Below are 18,621 nucleotides of genomic sequence, written 5' to 3'. Positions count from 1 at the left end.
TCTGGAGCCAATTCAATAGAATAATCAACCCCCAGCATGTCCCACACTTGTTGCTTGTCAAAGCCTCTTATAGTCAAGGAAGGCAAGTAATCGGTAAAGGGTACTTAACACAGGGACTGGGAGGTTCAGGATTTTAATTTTGTTTTTTCTTGAAGAGAAGCCTCTATCTGGGCCAGCTAGAGCGACCTTTCTGCTTCCATGTACACAACGAGGCTGAAGAGTGTGATCAGCCTCTAGGAGAAGCCGCCCCCTGCACCTCCTTTGAACTCGTCCCTCACCTTCTTCTACTTCTCATCATAGAACACTCTGAGAGATTTTTGTCTGTATTTCCCAAATTTATTGTGAATTGCCCAGTGATGAAACCTTTGACTTATTCACCTGGGTCCCCAGTACTCCAGACAGGCACTAAAATTCAACACAGTTCCATGAGACAATGTTTCCTGAAGGCTTGTTATGTACCAGAAGCTGTGGGAAGCATGATGAGAATACAGACAGGACATGGACCCTGCAGTCATGGCAGTCAAAGAATCCTCTTGACCAAAGTGATGCCTGAGTGCATGAGTAAGAGGTTTGTAGAAGACAACTGAGTACTCGAGGAGTGTGTGCAGCATGAACCAACACACGAACAGATGGCTCCGGGTTGGAGGACTGATGAACATGAAAGTGCCTTGAACAAAATGAGCCATCTCCTAAATCTCAGCATGTACCATATTGAAAAGAAATGCCAGTCTGACATCTAAAGGAGTGAAAAGTAATTAAAAATTTACTAGTTCTCTTAATACGATGGAAATAGAAGGTTTGGTGTAATCTTAAGTGTAGTCTACCTAGCTTGTCAAAATGCTACGGACAATATTGTTATTATCCCCACTCTCAATCTGACCAGATTTCTCTTGCCTTTTCCCTGCTGCCCTCAAACTCTCCTAGGACTCTGCTGTGTTCTAATGTACTCCCTTTCCTCTCCCATATATTCTGGATCAATTTGGTTCTTCCATGAGTGGCTTGGTGACCTTTCTCATTCAGTAAATTTGACATCTTCTATTAGCTTCTGAAATCTTGATTCTTCACCTATTTTTCTTACAGTATAATACAAGACCTCTGTGTCTATTAGATGAACACAGAATATTTTTGGGAGATGGAAAAGAGTAAAAAGAACTTGGTTACCTTCTATCCCTGTCATGTTAGATTAAAAACTAGGCCTGGAGCATGAAATGTAGTTTTTCTTCACTCTATAATTAATTGCCACATCATTTTAGATCATTTACTTCTTGTTGTTGTTGTTGTTGTTGTTGCTTCCTTTAGATCTCACTTTTCTCATCTAAAAAATGGGACAGTGGGAGATGGGGTTGGGAGTAGTCCAGATTATGCCAAAAGTGTTTTCCTAATGGTTCAATTCCTTCTTGCAAGAGGTAAGTTAGGATTCCTATGGCCTTTTTTTTTCTTCTTTTTTTAAAATTTTTTTTTAAAGATTTTATTTATTTATTTGACAGAGAGAGACACAGTGAGAGAGGGAACACAAGCAGGGGGAGTGGGAGAGGGAGAAGCAGGCTCCCACTGAGCAGGGAGCCAGATGCAGGGCTCGATCCCAGGACCCTGAGATCATGACCTGAGCCGAAGGCAGATGCTTAATGACTGAGCCACCCAGGTGCCCCCGGACTTTTTTCTTCTTTTGATGACACTTCTCACTACCAGAAGTCAGGAAAATACAGTCTCCCTAGGAGGATATTCATAATGAAGAGTTCTGAAATTAAGCTGGAATGCATTCTGTAGAGTGGTGACTCTGACAGCAACCAGCTTAACCCTGATTTGAAAGGGAGTTATTGGATAAATAATTCTCATGTTATTGAAACAAAGGAGTGCTTCCAATGTGCCCAGATTCCAAGTTCCAGGAATGACAATGGTAATAGTACTATACTTCCCTGGGGATGGGAAATGAAGCATCAGTAATGACAGGGTGGGTCTCATAGCATGGTTTCCCAACAGCCTCTGGAAAGTGCAGCTGGAGAAAACTGAGGCATTTGGAAGAACATTTCCTCTGGAATCAGATAGACCTCATTTGATTCCACCTCTCTGGTTACTAGCTGTGTATTCATAAGCAAGTCACTAAGCTTTTCTGAGGCTCAATATCCTCTTCCATAAAATGAGATCAATGTTGCTTGCCTCATGGTATCCTTGTAAGGATTAAACATGGTAACTTGGGTAGATATCCCATGTAATACCTGGCTCATAAGTAGGTATTTAAGTGTTAACAGGATGACAGAAGGTTAAGGTAAAATTATTTTAGTCTCAGTTTCATAGAAGTCCCAAAATATTAGATGTGACCTTCCAAAGGAGAATCAAGAAAGGACAGTGCTCTGTCTGAAAAAGAAGGTGGCAGAAAATCCGTTTTGTGCCCTTGCCTCCAGCCCAGAGTGCATCAGGCTTTTTCCATAAAGGGCAAGTAAATGGGGTAAGCTGGTGGACGGTACGGTCTCTGTCGCATCTGTTCACCTCGGCTACAGATGCAGCCACAGACAATATGAAAATGAATGCGTAGCTGTGTTACAATAAAACTGTATTTATAAAAACAAGTAGTGAGCAGGATTTGGCTGGAAGACCATCATTTACTTACCACTGCTCTAGACCATGGAAGATGTTGGAATGGCTGAAAAAAAAAAAAAAAAGTTGGAGATTAGATGAGGAATTTTGGAAAAAGCCTGTCATTTACTGTGAGTCCATGCCCCATCCCATTCTTTCTACAACCAAGCACAGAACATTAGGTTGGAGAGCCTGCCCCTTCTCCTCAGGTGGGAGAGGGGATTTGAAGAGACCACTCAGAGAGGCACCACGAGTGAACTAGGGTCTGATTCAGACCTGAGACATTTAAATGGCAACAGCTGGCTCACAACTCTAAGGGGGAGAAAGTGGCTAAATTGGGACTGAATTGGACTCTTGGCATTTCTAAAGACAAAGGATGAACCATGGTCTCCTGTGGACCTCTGCAGGCTCCACTAAGAGGAACTCTGCCCAGTCAGCTGAACTAGAGACCCATTGTCTTATACTGTGGGAGACACAAAGAGGAGAGCTCCAGCCACAGAGAAGAAGTAGCAAATCTGAGGAATTCACTGATATTTCCTGAGAGAAGGTCTGCTTATACATGTGCCAGCCCCAAGGAGGTCCTGTGTTTTCTCTCAACAGTTCAATCAAGTAAGATATTTCTGACCTAGTTCCTTCTCTCCTTCTCCCCCATCCCTATTCCTGAGCCCTGGAGGCATCTGAAATCATGACCAGGAAGGTATGAGGGGATAATAAAAGAGCCATGTGGAGAAAGAAAAGGGAGCCCACCACAAACCTCCCTCTGAATGCAGGTGGCCAGTTGGTGGTGAGCCAGATCCAGGAAAGGGAAGTAGCAGCAACTGTGAATGAATTTTGAAGTTTGGCTTGCTGCGCTGGAACAGACAAGCTGCTTCTTGATTACGTTAATGACTTATACACCACCAGAAGTATAAGGCTAGCCCTAAATATAATCCAGGAGCAAAGCACAACTATCCCTATAGAATAGATGTAAAGGGACAAGGGGATAAAAACTTAAATTACCTTTATGATTGTATCCCACAAGTTATGCTTTTTCAGTGTAATGCACACAAATATTAGTATCCTTTTCATACCCAAAAATGTTCAACTCATTCCAAACTGGGCCAGTAATGGTCTACCGCATCATAGGTGCTGAACTTTCATCTACTGAAACAAACATTTCAATGGAAATCTCCATCTCTCAGACATGGTTACTGGATTATACAAACAGATCATAAAAAACTTGGGGATATAAGCTTAAGGATATAATCTCACCCCTCACCTTCAGCACAGTGAGTTTCCATGCTCTGAACACACTGAATCCAGAAATGTATCCTACGGCACAGTAATGTCTTAGAATTGTAGCATTATGTTATTGTAGGGTCATAGAAGTCTGTTTTTTGGAATAGAGCTTATTAGAAACCTAACCTCAAGATGCCTTAGAATCTAAGATTAAAGGCTCTTAAGATCTTAGCATCTTAGAAGCTTAAGAAAGTAGTCTTATATTTCAGGTACCTTAGAGGTAATAAATAGAATCTTAGAAATTTAGAATTGTGGTTTCTTAGAATCATAACATTTAAAACCTCTTTGATCTTATAATCTAGGGATCATAGAATGGTTGAAGGTCAGAATCATAGTGTGTTAAAAAAACTAGAATAACAGAAGTTTTGAGAGATGCAACTGAATCTTGGTGAGATATTGTCTGCCACACAATTCTTTTATGAGGATGTTTTTCAACAACAGCACTATTGATTCAGACTAGGTGATTCTTTTTTGGGGTGAGGCCCAGAGGGTGTATTGTCCTGTGCACTATAGATATTTAGCAGAATTGCTGTTTTTTACCTAGCAGTTTCCCATAGAACCACCTCAGTCATAACAAAAAAGCTTTTCTTCAGCCATTGGTGAGTGTCCCAAGCATCGCCAAGATGGTATATCATCTCTGAGGGGGAGAAATTGTCTCTGAGGATTTCCTCAGCATTTAAAATTGAGTGTGTACTCTGTGCTATGTTGATCTCATTTGAACCTCATAGTTACTAACTTTCCATTTTACAAGCAAGAAGGTGAAGGTTTAGAGTTGAGTTCCTGGCTCAGGGTCACACAGCTGGTAAGAGGTTGGTGAAAGACTTGAAGTCACTTATTTGATGATAAATGGAAAAGCTGTTTCTCTAAATGCTGAAACTGACCTGCCTTTACTATTGGCAGCTCTGTTAGAAGACACTTCTTTTGTTGAAAAGAATCCTACTTCTTCTCCTTGTCTCATTCATAATATAATTATTATATCATTATGGATTTTCTAAGAAAAGGCAGTATAATTAAGAAGTCGGACTCTAGAGTCACACTCTTTAGAGTGCAGTCCCAGATCCACAACATCATCAAAGTGACCTTGGAAAGTTCTTCACTTTTTTTGCCTCAGCTTCTTCAACTAGTGTTTGGGTTCTTTAGTGCTGTGTGAAAACTGTCCCAAGATTGAATGTCTTAAATCAACATCTATTTTAGTATCTTGTATAATATTGTGGTTCATAAATTTGAGTAGGTTATTAGCTGAGTGACTGTTCTACAAGGTGTCAGTGAAGGTCACTTGATGATAATCAACTGGCAGATGGGTTGGTCTGGAGGATTCAAGACAGGTTTGCTCAAATGTTTGTCACCTTGGCAGGGATGATTGGGAGGCTGGGTTCATATGGAACTCTAGCCAAAGGGAAGGTACAGACTCTCCAGCATGGTGGCTTCAGAGTGGTCAGATATCTCATATGGCAGTTCTGGACTCCAAGAGTGAGATTTGCAACAATCAAGGACACCGTGTGGTCTTGATGGCCAAGCTTCTGAAGCCAGTGAGCACCATTTCAGTTGTTTACTGGTCAACAGTCACAGCTTGCCCATATTTAAGGGGAGAAGATACAGAACCCATGGAAGGAGAGTCTAAAAATTCACAGTCATGGTTTAAAAGCCACTGTACCAGTACAAAGGCACAATAATAATTCTTACCTCATTCAGTTGTGTGAATCTTAAAAAGGCTACACTTGTGAAATGCTTAGCATATAATGAGTAATCTAAAATATGAGCTGTTTTTACTTATATGTAGACTCCAATTCATAGGAATACCTCTGCACTTGTAAAATCACAGTCCTTCTCCCCTCCTAGAGCAGTGAAAACCTTGAGGGTTGAGTGGAAGCCAGGGCACTTGTGGACACTGAGTTAATTTAAACACAGGTCCCACGAGAGAGGCTGTGAGATAAGAACATTTCTGTTTTAGAGGATGAAATAGCAGCTTCCATAAATGATCGAGGCAGAAGTGCCAGCCTGGATTTATTCATGTCCATATTGGAGGTGACGGCACGTGTGTGCCCCCCTTATGTAGCTACTGTGTTGGGCACAAGCACCAAATACACTTAGGAGGTGAAATAATAAATCATTAGTAACTGTGAGCTTCTACTTGCATGGAGCCGTGAGGGGGGAGGATCCCCCAGGCAATTCAAACTCAATTACTCTGCTCACAGGGTGTTTGAAATGGAAACAAATGAAGAAGGCAATCGCAGAGGCAGGTGGCATTCATCAGTGCAGCTGAATGCGTTTTGTCCTGGGCCACTGGTTAGATTTTGTTAAATGAAAACAGGAGTAAAAAGAATAAGAGTAACCTCTCACATGTGTAGAGCACGCCAGAGTTAGCAAAGTAATTTGCTATCCATCATCCCTTTGAGTTGTTCTGTGAGGCCCAAATGGTTGATTCCATTTTACCAATGGGGTGACTGGAGCTTAGACACATCAAGGGCCCTGACGTTGACCATGGGCTACTAACTGTGAGCCTTGAACCTAGTCCTTTGGGTCCCTGCCTAGACTTCTTTCCAGGGCTCTGGTGTGAGGAGGAGGATTACAGAGTAGGCAGGGCATTTTTTTTGTGTGAGACTCTGTCCTCTCTTTCATCTAAGCTTCCTCTATTCTGCCAGGTCTTCGAGGCCTGGGACTGATTGGGGGCCACTCCCCTGCAGTACAGTGCTCCATAGAATTCTGGAGCATACGCCATCTACCACAGTGACAGTACTGGTTTGCTAGGGTTGCCAAAACGAAGTACCACAGACAGTGTGGCTTAAATGACAGGAATTTGTTTTCCCAGATTTCTGGAAGCTACATATCCAAAATCAAGGTGTCAGCAGTTTTGGTTTCTTCTGAGGACTCTCTTTGGCATATAGATGTCCCTCTTCTCCTTGTGTCTTCACATGGTCTTCTCTCTGTGTGTCTGTGTCATACTCACCTCTTACAAGGACACCCAGTCATATTAGGGCCCACCCTAATGACCTCATTGTACTAAATTACTCCTTTAAAGACCCTATCTCCAAATACCCTCACATTCTCAGGCACTGGTTGTTAGGACTTCAACATCTGAAATTTGAGAGACACAATTTGGTCTGTTATAACAGTGACATTCAGAGTGGACTCACCACCTGTCACCACCACTTTTCTGAGGGTGTTCATTCATATTTTAGGTATTGATATGAGACTGTTTCAGTCTCTGTGATAGTTAGGCCTTCAAGGTACAGCAAGGTACAATGAAATCACTAGCCCTTCTCTCCCAAAATCAGAGTGTGAAAGACAGGCACCTCTTTTATTCTTGTTTGTAACCCAGACCCCAATCCACACCTATAAAATGAGATACTAGTAAATGTTAGTTCAGTATATGAGAGATGGCTCAGTTTCTGCTTTTCTTTTCATAGTGGAGAACATCTAATTAAGAAGACAGTCTCAAAGAGCACACAGCCCAGAGCTCCAGAGATAGCAATTATTCTTTCTGGAAGCTAGTTCAGAGGTGTCATTTGTAACTACTTTAGACTTACTTGTGACCAGAGGCCACCTGAAGAGACACCTCATAACAAGTCCAGTGTGCCCCTGATTGTACCTTTAAAATCAGGTGTTAAAGAAATAGTCAGTTTCTGAGTTCATCTCAAGTTTGCAGGATGGCTTCTTTTTGTTGAGTTTTGCCCTCAGAGATAAGTAGAAGTTGAGGACCATGGGTCTTGTATGGGACCATATTTAGAAGGGATTTAGGAAATAGTCACTGAAGACAGAAGAGAAGGTGAGCTTGTAAAACTGAATCAAAGACAACACCTCCATCTTTTGGCTTGAGCAATTTAGTATTATTTACTGAAATGAGAAGATTAGGGAAGGGATGGTTTTTGGGAGGGGGGATCATGTATGATATCCAGGCCTTTGAGTTGCCCATTAGACATCCACATAGAGATGATATGTGGACATTTGAGTATAGGAGTCTGGACCTCTAAGGAGAGGTCAGAGCTGGGGGCCCTAGGTTAGTGAACCACCAGCATGTGAGGGATGTTTAAAGCCCAGGGCTGGAGAGATTATTTGAAGGATGTATGCAGAAAGAGAGAGAGAAGATATGGGGTTAGGGCCATCCAGATTCAGTGCTGACACTCTTATAAGCAGTGCTGGAATGGAGAAAGAACCAGGAGAGATGGTTGAGAAAAAGTGACCAAGAATATGGTCTGTAAGCAGGAGAGGGTGATGTCCTGAATGTAACAACGCAAGAAAGTGTTTTGAGGCAAAGGGAGAATCTACAACATCTAATGTGGCTATAATGTCACCTGATTAAAAAACCAAACAACAACCATTTGGTTTGGCAAGATGGAGGACAATGTGTCCTTGGTAAGAACAAACTTAGTGGAGATGTGGAGTCAAAAGCCTTACTGAAGTTAGTTGAAAGGAGAATATGAGGTCAGCAAGTGGAAACAGGGACAGTGGTCAACTTTTTCAATAATGCTTTTGGTTTTGGTTTTGGTTTTTTGGTGGTTTTGTTTGTTTGTTTGTTTCCAATAATGTTTTTGAATGAATGGGACTCAGGCTTCAAATGACTACAAGTTTGGCTGCTGACATCATCATGCTGTCATAGTTTTGTGTACAGAGAGGGATGGATCTAGAACTTAGTTAGCATCCCCAGTTCCAGTTCAAAACATCCCAGTCAAGACCCCAACTTGCCTCAGTTAATCATGGACAAGGACTCTGACAGAATGTGGAAGCATCCAGATCAATCACAGACTGGACAAAAGAGCATTTCTCAGATGAGAAGGAAGAGTGCCAGGTAGACAAAACAGAATATAAGTGAGTTCATTAAATCTACATGGCAACCATGTGAGATAGACAGAGGCAGCACTTACAGCTTACAGAAGAGACCCTCAGGCTCCTCTAGCTCATCAGTGCAGAGTGTAAGTCAACGTCCAGATCTAATGGGCTCCCAAGAGCTCATGCTCATTCCAAATAATGATATGATACCATGCAGTGAAAGTCAACGTTTCACCCAAATACTGAACCTATAGAGGCGACACTTCATACATCAATATAGTGGCTTCTGGAAACCGTCCTGCCCCCTTCTTAATCACGCTAGGTGGCCACTCTTTACTCTGCCTACACACAGGGGCCACCTAAGTGTTAGAAGAGGTGACGTTCTTTTCTAGGGATTTTGGAAGGGTTCTCGTGGTCCTTAAATTTTCCATATGCCTCTACTAAAAATGCTACAGCATGAGAAGTAATTTTTGGCTTAAAGAAACTTCCCCTTAAAGAAACTTTCTCCTGTTAATTTAACAAGAAGCACAAGATAATAAGTCTTCCTAAGTTGGTCAGACACAGGTTCTTTCTATGCATTGGGAGGGAAAGGTACAAAAGGAAGAACTGCTGTTAGTAGGTTTGGATTCATTATTAACTGTATGTGTGGTGGGGCTAGGGTCTGTTTCATTAGGCAACAAAGTATAAAGCCATCTTTTATATAAGAGAATGAACCTGTGGTAGTGGTATTGTTATGATTAAATAAACCATAATGACAAAGTGATTTTGTGTTATTTGGAGCCATGTTTTATTTTGTATGTAGTATCATAAAATGTGCACTTAAGTTTGATAACCTATTCCCGTACATCTATAGGATTGCTAAAATGTCAAGCCCTCTTTTATATTTGTCCTGTCTTGGTAATTCAAGGTAATGCTGATTGCTGTGAGTAGGCTCGCAGAGGTGAGACAATTAGAAGAGTGGTAGATTTCTTTCTCACTTAGCAAATGTTCAGCCTCCTGGGCTACCTTAGGATTGAGTTAAACACTGTAATTCGCTGTGAGAGGTAAGTCTTTTCCAACACCAGCCTGTATTTTGATTCTTGAAGAATGGGATTGGTTCAACCAAGTATGGGGCTCTTACAGTGACGGCTGTGCAGGTGCATGGTTAACCACAGCCTGTGCGATATGAAGACGACCTACTGTAGCACAAAGATGAAGTTTGGATTCCAACAGTTTGGAGTCTATCAGAGTTGCTGCTGTGGCTTACTAGATCTTTGTTTTTTGAGCAGATTATGCTCAATTTGGGTCAAGTACTCCTATCCCTAATGCTGGAATAATATGTAAGATTAAGGATCTTTGTGAACTTTAAATAGTGATACACAGTGATTCACAATAGCCAAGATATGAAACAACCCAAGTGTCCATCAGTGGATGAGTGGTTAAAAAAACAAAGCAGTGTATATATACAATGGAATAGTATTCAGCCATGAGAAAGAAGGAAATCCTTCTGTTTGCAACAACATCGGTGGAATGTCTGGGCATTATGCTAAGTGAAGTAAGCCAGACAGAGAAAGACAAATATTGCTTGGTATCGCTTACATGTGGAATTAAAATTAAAAAAAAAAAACAAAAAACAGAAAGAAAGTGTTTGTCAGGAGCCAGGGGTTGGGGAAATATGGACAAGTTGGTAAAGGGGTACAAACTTTTAGCTACAAGATGAATAAGGTCTGAGGATCTTTAAAAAAAGAAATGTAAAAAAGAAAATAAGAAAATCGCAATAACACAGCAGTGTTGACTAGGTACGTGGGAAAACCTTTGCAAAACATTTCTTTCATCCTATGTTGGTTTCTTTATTTTCTTTCTGTCATAGAAAGGATCATAGAAGTACTGAGCCCCCATGGGATTATAGTCAGACTCATAAGCAAAGCTTTGAGAAGCAGATAGGGGCTGAGAGAAGGAACACATAACTTAAACTTACTTTGTTCAGCTTTCCAAATGATAAAAAAATTGTCAAATTTTTAATGAAGCAAACAAAAGTATATGATGAAGTATGTTGCTGTATAGCATGTCATAATACTGACCTACTATAAACAGCAATATTTTAAAAACAATTTGTAAAACAAAAGTTAATCACGGCCTTAAGCAAGGAATCGATGGTTCCCTCATATATTGCCATCATACTATATCTACGTAATAGTGGCTGCTTCTATCATGCTTAATAGTCCACTATTTGCACACCCATGAGGTTCCAGAATTTCTGCCTTACATGTGAATGACCTATAAGACTGGTAAAAACTTTGAAAATAGCATTATCTGTGAGTGTTTCATGGTTTTCTGAGAACTAGTTCATATTTTATTGTAGTTCATCCTCAGTAACCTTGCAGAATGCGTATAGCTATACCGATTTTATAGATGTTGGAACTTAACCGTAGAGCTCCATCCAGAGATCTCGTCCAAGGCAAGGGGTAGAAATGATATCTGAACACAGGCATTTGTTTTCAGCCCAACTCAGAGCTTGTATTTAAAACACCAGTTTTCTCAAAGTCATTTGTTATGAGCCAGTATTCAGTTTAACCTGTCAGATATATTAAGGTAAGTGATGATGTAGTTAGGGCACTGCCCTAAAACATGAGCATATAAGTAAAACAGAATGGAGATGTGAAGAGATAAACCGAGTCCAACTTGTATGTATTTATTAATGACTACTTTGTACTAGCCATTCTTAGGGACTTTCTTCTCAATTGTCTGCCTGAGTTCTCTCAACATGCTCATCTCCAGGTGAGGAACCCAACTGTAGAGCTATGAAATGATCTGATCAAGATCATACAATGAGCAGACGTGGGAGCCAGGAGAACAAAGCCTCCTTAGTGCAAACTCAGCGCTCCTTTTATTGTTCTCATTGTATAGCTAATGAATATGAGGGCATTTAATTAGCCCTGTAGAAATTACAAAAACACATTTCAGAATTTCCCAAGTAAAGGGCATCAAATGACTAGATGATAGAATACTCCTTCCTGCTCATTTGTAAATTATGCACCTATGTAAATGCTTATGATCACAAAACAGGTTAAAAGCAAGTTGTAGTTGAAGGGCCAGCAGCCAGAAAGTGTGCATCTTCATATTAAGAGAGGCTGAAGATCTGGGATGACAGTGTTCAAGGTCAGTTTAAAAGTCAGATTCACAGGTCAATGAAAGATCTTTATTTACCTATCTCTGTTGGTACTAATGAGAACATGGCAGTCTAAATCATCACATTACCGTGCCTGGCAAGCCAAGTGATGAGCAAGAGCTGATCAGGAAAATTTGATGAGAAGACCTGAGAAAGAGATAAGTAATGAAGATTTATTTTTAAAGTGTGAGTCAGTGCCTTGAAAGCCAGTATGGAGTGCCTATTCACAGAATAGATCCATAATACTGGGAACTCATTAAATCATTCCATTGCATTGAATGGAAAGGAGATTTCTCGGAATGTTTTGGTTGTGCACATGATTTCAGTAATCCTAGCACTATATAAGCTACATTTTCCGTACTTTGGACCCCTTGGGATTCACCCAGAGAGGTTGAATCAGGGATTTTGGATTCCAGTTATTGTTCTACATCAGTTACATGACAGTGGATGAAGTACCTAGACTCTCTGAGCCCACCTGTCCTTATGTTCTCAGGTATAAATTAATCACCCCAAATAACATCCCCTGTATCGAGTGCTTTCTATGTCCAGTCCCTGTGTTAACATTAAAATTACTCAAGTGAAACTGTCTCTAATACTGAGGAAAATAGATATATAACTGAAAATACTGTGAATCAGGGCTGAGTGCCATGAAGAATACCCACATACAAGTCTCGGAGAATTCAGAATATGAGACGGTCATTTCCTGTATTTTGTAAATGGAGGATTCGTTTCTTTTCATTGTAAAGGTGCCTCTCTAGTATTTCATAGGTGGGGCTACAATGTTACAATAACAGCAGTCTCCAAATCTAGTGGATCATCACAATTGTTTGAGAATAACATTTTCTTAAAGTGAATATTTTCAGGACCTATGTCCCATAATTGTAAATATAATTCTTTAAGTATGAGTTGGGCCCAAGAATGTTTGTAACATGCTCTCTAGATGATGTGGATGTTTGCCTAATTTTGGGAACTACTTATTCAAGTGACCTTTAAATTTTTCTACTGAATATACATTACCAAATAGCTATTTCTCAGCTTCCTTTATTTTCGAGCTGCCAATAAGCCCACCTGCCTTTACTTTTGGCATGAATATTTTTTTTCAGCATGAACTTTTACTTCACTGAGAGAATTGGATCCATCTAAAAAGAACTATTTCATCTTTTCTCCACCAAACCTACACCTTGTATCTGCATACTCTGCCTTCCCTCTTGTTGCAAGGACGATGTATCCCTATGTTGTCTGCTTTCCCCACTCAGACACTGCATGTGTGATTATCCCAGCTTCTTTCAAAACAGCACATTCCTTTTTTTTATCCTTCTGGGTCAATTCTTCCTGCATACAAATATACTGTGATATCTTTTGTCTTTTTTTTTCTGCCTTTTTATATTTTATTTTTAAAAGGAAATTTTTAAGATTTTATTTATTTAAAAGAGAGAAAGTGAGAGAGAAAGCAAGAGTGTGAGAAGGGGGAGAGGCAGAGGAAGAGGGAGAAACAGGCTTCCCACTGAGCAGGGAGCCCAACATGGGGCTCAATCCCAGGACCCTGGGATCATGACCTGAGCCAAAGGCTCAGCCACCCGGGTGCCCCTGTCTTTAAAGAAATTTTAAAATAAATCTTCCTGGACCCCTACTCATTTTCAGCTTCCTTTTATAGCAAAACTACTAAAAATGTTTTAAATATCCAATTACTCTATACCTCCTGTTCTTTCCTTACTCAGACTGGCATTTATAGTCTAATTTCTGTGATTATACTCCAAAGACCTCTAAAGATTTCTGTCCCACCAGTTCTCTGGCTCTAGTCCTGAGACTGTCAGATGGTCTCAGTTGCATTTGACCTCATAGGTCTTCCTTCTATATGAAATTTTTTACATTTGATTTCTGAAATATCACACCTTCTTGGATTTCCTTCCATTTCATCGGCCAGTTCTGTCACCACTGACCATCTATGTCCTCCTCTCTCATTGCGTGATCCCAAACATGTCACACAACAGCTCCACGTGGTGCTTGGACCATTTTCTAACACTCCTTTGTCTTATATTTGGTCCAAATTTTCATGTATTCTTTTCAAATCCTGAATGGCCCATCCTATAAGACAGACATTGATGGTCTTTGTAATAGGTTCATAAGGGTAAAAATTGCTGGGTTATGGGCCAAGGTACAGGGTTAGGAAGGAGATAAGATTTTTCCCACAGACATCTATGGGTTCATCCTTTGAAACAGATATTCCTTTATTAAAGGAAACACAAATCAGCTTTAGAAGCATTTAGGCCACCTTCTTCTTTCCAAATGTCTACTTTAATATATTGTTTTGTTTTGCAGCAGTGGAATGTTCTTGTGTGAGTGGTGCACACAGTGGTAGAAAACTCAACCCACGTCCACAATGGCGTTTCAGACATACAGAGATCTGTTGGACAGGCTGGGAGTGGATGGGACACACTGAGAAGGAACTGATCACTGAAGCATTCAGATTTATGTTTGGCCCCAGAGGTTTGGAGGGGAAAACTGGGGCCCAGAGCAGAGTTGACATTGATACGGTCTTCTCACAAAAGAAGTTGATTGTCCCTGAGGAGACATAAAAAAAAAAAAGAAGAAGAAGGCTATGTAAATCAAAGTCAGTCACTCATTTATTCACACAACAGATACATATTAAAAATTTAGTATTGCAAAGTATGCTTGGAATACATCAAGAAATAAAACAAATAAAAGTCTTTCCTGCCAAAACAATCTTCAAAAAGAAAAACGAAGCTGGAGGTATCACAATTTCAGATTTCAAGTTATACTACAAAGCTATAGTAATGAAAACAGTATGGTATTGGCATAAAAATAGACACACAGATCAATCAGCAGGATAGAAAGCCCAGAAACAAACCCATGATTATATGGTCCAATTAATCTCCAACAAAAGAAGCAAGAGTATGCAATGGGAAAAAGATAGTCTTTTTAACAAATGGTGTTGGGAAAACTGGACAGCTATATGCAAAAGAATGAAACTGGTCCACTTTCTTACACCATACACAAAAATAAACTCAAAATGGATTAAAGACTTAACTGTGAGACCTGAAACCATAAAAATCCTAGAAGCGAGCACAAGCAGTAATTTCTCTGGCATTGGCTGTAGCAGCATTTTTCTAGATATGTCTCCTGAGGCAAGGGAAATAAAAGCAAAAATAAACTATTGGGACTACAGCAAAATAAAAAGCTTCTGCACATCAAAGGAAACCATTAACAAAACTAAAAGGCAACCTACTAAATGGAAGAAGTATTTGCAAATGACATATCTGATAAAGAATTAGTATCCAAAATATATAAAGAACTACAATATATAAAGAACTTACACAACTCAACACCAAAAACAAATAATCCAATTAAAAATGGGCAGTAGACATGACCAGAGAGTTCTCCTAAGAAAACATCCAGATGGCCAACAGACCTCTGAAAAGATGCTCAACATCACTCATCATCAGGCAAATACAAATCAAAACCACAATGAGATATCCCCTCACACCTGTCAGAATGGCTGAAATAAAAAAACACAAGAAACAAGTGTTGGTGAAGATGTGGAGAAAAAGAATCCCTCTTGCACTGTTGCCAGGAATGAAAACTGGTGCAGTTACTGTGGAAAACAGTATGGATATTCCTCAAAAATTTTAAAATAGAACTACCCTATGATCTAGTAATTGCACTACTGAATATTTACCCAAAGAATACAAAAACGCTAATTCAAAAGGATATATGCATCCCTATGTTTATTGCAGCATTATTTATGATAGCCAAATTATGGAAGTAGCCGAAGTGTCATGATCCCAGGGTCCTGGGATGGAGACCCATGTTGGGCTCCTTACTCAGTAGGGAGCCTACTTCTCCATCTCCCTCTGCCTGCCGCTTCCCCTGCTTGTGCTCGCTCCATCTCTCTGTGTCAAATAAATAAGTAAAATCTTAAAAAAAAAAAAAAGAAGAAGAAGCAAACCAACTGCAAGAGGGAGGGGACTGCTCTCTCCTCAGAGGAAAGCTCTTTCAACTGTCCCAGGGCAGGTTTGGTGGCTCCCCAAGATGTCCCTGAGTCTAGCTGTGTCTTTAATTGACCATCCTTATCTTGAAATATTGTAAAGAGATATTTGATCGTCCCTTAAAGCCTGTATGGAAAAGTATGTGCTCATGGCAAAAAAATATTCTATCATTCCATAGCCCTGAATGATGAGGCAATATCTCAAGGTCTGCCATCTCATAAATGTTTGATTACGCTCCTTAAAACTTCAGCCCACCCCTATGCTCCATAAGCTGTTTTATTTCTAAATCGTTTTCCCATATTATCACCATGTAGTAAATAATTTATCTAATTATTATGTATATTATCTATGTTCTGTCTTTCTTTGCTAGAATATAAGCTGCACAAGGGGAAGACCTTTTTTTAGGGTGAGACAGGCAATATTTTCTTTCTTTCTTTCTTTCTTTGGGATGTGTGTTTTATTTTCCCCCCACCTTTTTCATTTCTTTAAGTTTTTAGTTTTAATTCCAGTGTAGTTAGCATACAGTGTTATGTTAGTTTCAGGTGTGCAATACAGTGATTCAACAGTTCTGCACATGATTCAGTGCTCATCATGATAAATATACTCTTAATCCCCATCACCTATTCCCCCCATCCTCTCACCCACCTCCCCTCTTGTAACAACCAGTTTGTTTTCTGTAATTAAGAGTCTGTTTCTTAGTTTCTCTCTCTCTTTTTACCCCTTTGTTCATTTGTTTTGTTTCTTAAATTGCACATATGAGTGAAATCATATGGTATTTGTTTTTCTCTGACTTTTTTCGCTTGGCATAATACACTCTAGGTCCATCCACATCACTGCAAATGGCAAGATTACACTCTTTTTATGACTGAATAATATGTGTGTGTGAGTGTGTGTGTGTGTGTGTGTGTGTGTGCGCATGTGAGCCCGATGCTGGGCTCAATCCCAGGACCCTGGGATCAAGACCTGAGCCAAAGGCAGACGCTTAACTGCCTGAGCCACCCAGGTGCCCCTGGTTTGCTTCTATTTACTGGTCTTGACACCCGAGGAATAAAGGCACTGGCGGACTAGGGACGTACAGGGGAGGTCTTAGCTTGAAAAGGGACAAATGAGCATGCAGCTTTGGGTTCAGCAACTTCACCTCTAGCTCAGAAGAGAATTCACACAGTAAAACCCCTGGAATGGCAGCAGCAACGCCAAGACACGGCGCGCCCTCAGAAGGGGACAGCCGCCTCAGTGCCGTCGGGAATCAGTAGGGAATGGGGCATGCGTGCTCCGGGCTCTCTGGAGAGTGAAAGGAAGAGAGAGGAAAGAATCATGAGGACGCTGTGAAATGTGCTGTGCTTCACTCTGAATAGTGTGAATTTGACCTGGCTAAAACTGCGTTTAACTGCAGTATAACATCATTTGTTCTCAGGGTCTAGTGGGGCTGGGTGACACCTTATTTATGGGTACAAAAATACACACACAAAACTGGGAGTAATGTCTTTCTTCAAGCTTTGGGTTTAAATAACTCCAAAGAAATCCTGGTGATATATTTATCACTTCACAAGCATGTATACTGAGTACCTTCTATTTGCCATTTATGAAGCAAGCTGAGGTTTAATAAACATTTCTCATTTTTAGTGCTCCAGCACCCAGTATTCTTCTAATATCACTCAGTTCTGGAAATGGCATTTCTACCAGTATGTGTATTCTTGGTGGGAGAAAAGTGCCTACTTCGTACTACTAAAATCTTCGGGACACAACACCCTCCTCACACTGGGGAAGCCAGGATGTGCTATGCCAGGGACCCAGGGTCACCCGAAATGATGTTCGACATTTGTTTGACATTGTGTTAGAAATGGTGTTAGACCTTCAAGCCGATGGCAGGACCTAAGGAATAACGTAGTGAATGCAGCACTGTCGATGCTTTCTGCTTCACAACCTAGTCTGGTTCCCAAGACCTCACTCCCTACATACCTGTTCCTCGGTCTTCCAACACCTTGGGGAGATATTGACTCTCTGCCCACAAGAGGCCGACAGGCTCTTGCTTTGCCTAATTAGTCTCATCATCTGGTACCACATTCTCAAAATATGTATTCAGTAATGATTTTAAGGGACCTGCTCAGTGTCAAGCAGTGTGCTAGGCCCTATAGGGATCATTAAACTGTGTATGGCATTCTTCTCACCCCCAGGAAGCTCACAGTTTGGGCATAGAGATTATACATTTGCAAAAACAATAAATATAACAGTTGCATATTAAAAGGAGGTATTCAGTAACAGAAGAAAGTACTATGGAAATCCATAAGTGTAAATAAACTATCCAGAGATGAGGATCGGCAAAAACTTTGTTGCAGGTGTTGAGATGCTTGTGGAGTGATTTAGCTCATAACAGAAGAGGGAGCCACAAGCAACAAGAAAAAAAAGCAGGCGGTGTTTTATTCACGTGGATGACCACCACTGTTGGGAACATAAACATTGTTCTCTGTGCACAGTGACTTTTATCATTCCAGGGCCTTGAGAATAGCTTTCCACTAACTTTAACTAGATCATAATACATGTTGTTTCTAAAAGCCACAGATTCTGTCCCTTATTTTAAAACTTACAGCAGTATCTTGAAAATAAACTCAAGAGTAACACAAGATTGTAACTTTCTCCAAAGGTATAGATTCAGGCAGCTGAAATAAGTGCTTAGTTAAAACATTCAGGCAAAATAAAGAAAAGCTCCTGACTCTCTAAAGAGGAGGGTCCTTTGTACAGAGGTGATGGAGTACCAAATTTAACCACCACCAAAGGCCCCTGGGAACTGGCATTTATTGGACGGGTATTATAGGAAATTGAGTTAAGTTCCCCTTTAAGAACATAACA

The sequence above is a fragment of the Halichoerus grypus genome, chromosome 5 (genome assembly GCF_964656455.1).
Source record: "Halichoerus grypus chromosome 5, mHalGry1.hap1.1, whole genome shotgun sequence".
NCBI classification, from domain to species: domain Eukaryota; kingdom Metazoa; phylum Chordata; class Mammalia; order Carnivora; family Phocidae; genus Halichoerus; species Halichoerus grypus.
The sequence above is the reverse complement of the archived record's forward strand: the minus strand, read 5'-3'. Positions refer to the sequence as shown.